Here is a 2,353-nt window from a genome sequence, read left to right on the forward strand (position 1 = left end):
AAGCGTGCCTACGTGGGGTCCACTTTGTCCTCGTCCAATCAACTCTTCCATCACCTTGGGAAACGTGCTCACGCGTTGGCCCGCCTTGGGCGCCCATGGGCACCTTGTGTCAAAAGCCTTTTAGGCTTAGACATTTTAATACTATGCATTTTTGTATATAAACACTAAAAACGTCCCTCTCCTAGCGCATGTGGGACAAAGCGATTAGGCCTGGAGCTTCATTTTTTGCTTTCTCATTTCCACGTGAGATTTGCTAAAGTCCTTTGCAAGCCATTTTAATTACCACGCTGCTTGGAGGAATTGCATTACACTTGGAATCTGTTTCTCATTGCTTAAATTTGGCATTACTTGTAACGTCTGCTCTGTGTCATTATTGGAGTAATCTGGTGCCTGCAAATTTATTAGAGAAAAATATGCGCCCCCATCCTCTTTGGCCATTAGTTGATCATGGCTTCCCATTTCAACAATACACCCATCTTTCATAACAGCTATGGTATCGACCTTCTTAATAGTAGATAAGCGGTGTGCTATCACCACCGTTGTTCTGCCAATCATAAGCTCATTGAGAGTCAGCTGAATAAGACGCTCAGAAGCAGAATCGAGGGCACTGGTGGCCTCATCCAAAAGTAATATCTTTGGATTCTTCAAAATTTCTCTTGCCAGTGCAATTCTTTGTTTTTACCCCCCAGAAAGTTGTGCTCCTCTTTCCCCTACCTTGGTATTATACCCTTCAGGGAAGTTGGTAATAAAATCATGTGCATTGGAAGCCTTTGCAGCCACCATTACTTCTTCTTCATTAGCATCCTCCTTTCCATACAGTATGTTTTCCTTTATGCTTATTGAAAAGAGAACAGGCTCTTGACTTACCAACCGTATCTGTTGCCTTAGCCACTTTGTATTGAGTCTTTTAATGTCAAGCTCATCTACTAGTGTTTGTCCTTGAGTAGGTTCATAAAACCTTTCTAGAAGAGAAATTACAGTGGTCTTTCCTGAGCCACTGCCACCAACAAGAGCTAATGTTTTTCTTGCAGTTATTAGCAAGTTAAAATCGTGTAAAACAATGGCATCTGGACGTGAAGGATAGCTGAAGCAAACGTTCTTAAATCTGATAATGCCTTCCAGTTGATCTACTTTAGGCCCATCAATATTGTCTTTTAAGATTGGTGTTTGATTAATGATCTCCATTATTTCTATATAAACAGCCACTCCCTTTACTATGAAAGTTAGGCTTAATACCGCGTACCCTATGGCTACTACTCCAAAAAGCATATTTAAAAGCGAAGACAAAATATCTGCAGGTTTATAAATGCCTTTCCTCATTAGGATCCCTCCATACAAGCAAAGCAGAGCCCACGAACTATAAGATATGGCCATTATAGCACCCATTCCAACACCCTTAACCAGTCCTTCTTGGTACTCCAACTTAACTGTAGGTTTTAACATCTTTGAATAAGATGCCATGGCCTTAGACTCCCCAACATAGGAATAAACAGTTCGAATTTGTGAAAGCACTTCTTCAGTAATGGTTGCCGTGACTCTGGATGCTGTTTGAGCTTTATGAGTCACCTTGGAGAGAAGAGATGCATAGGAAGCCCCTACTGCGACGACCAGTGGTACAATGGCAAGGACAACCAAACCCACAGGCCATGCATATCTCAGTGATAAAGCAAGCCCAGCAACTACTGTTGTTAAATGGGACATAAAGCTGGCCATCTTATCACCAAGAGACTCTTGGATAAGAAGAAAATCAGTAGAAAAGCTATCCAGAATAGCTCCAGTCCTTATCTGTGTATCGAACACTGCCAGCCCATACTTTATTTAGTCTTCAACTTAACATCCTTCCTCATCCACGATGCTTGGGGCTTTATTTGGCATTTGATTTGGGGGCTTCCTGGAATCTATTCACCATGCTTAAAATCTAGATTGTATCGTCCATACCTCAGGGATACATCTCATGAAACTCAAGTCAATGGACTCTTTAGTGATGGCGTGACAACAATCGCATATGTTTCATTGCCATACATGACATCAACCCGCTGAACATTGCCCATCTCAATATGTTGTATTTTCCTAATTGGGATATTGTCCACAAAGAACACAGTGATTTCAATTCCAAAGAACGCTATTCTCATGGAATTCAGTTGCGGGATCGAACTAAAGGTGGAACCTCTCTTCTCGGCCTATATGAACACTTCCATTCCCATGAACATTGGTCCGCAGAATGTTCAACATGAACAAATAATGACACTACTATGCAAGCCTATATCTTTATGCATCATAAAGTCATGCACTAAGAGCATTCTCGCCATAAAATCAATGCACAAGCGTGAGCCAAGTCGGGCCCCAAAGTGGG

At 41.7% G+C, this 2,353-nt stretch overlaps 1 pseudogene; it reads right to left on the reverse strand.

Moving 5' to 3' along the window:
- Window positions 1–279: 279 nt before the first annotated feature.
- On the reverse strand, window positions 280–1,713 carry LOC131876765 (ABC transporter B family member 19-like; annotated as a pseudogene).
- Between the last annotated feature and the right edge of the window lie 640 nt (window positions 1,714–2,353).

This window comes from Cryptomeria japonica, chromosome 6 (genome assembly GCF_030272615.1).
Source record: "Cryptomeria japonica chromosome 6, Sugi_1.0, whole genome shotgun sequence".
NCBI lineage: Eukaryota > Viridiplantae > Streptophyta > Pinopsida > Cupressales > Cupressaceae > Cryptomeria > Cryptomeria japonica.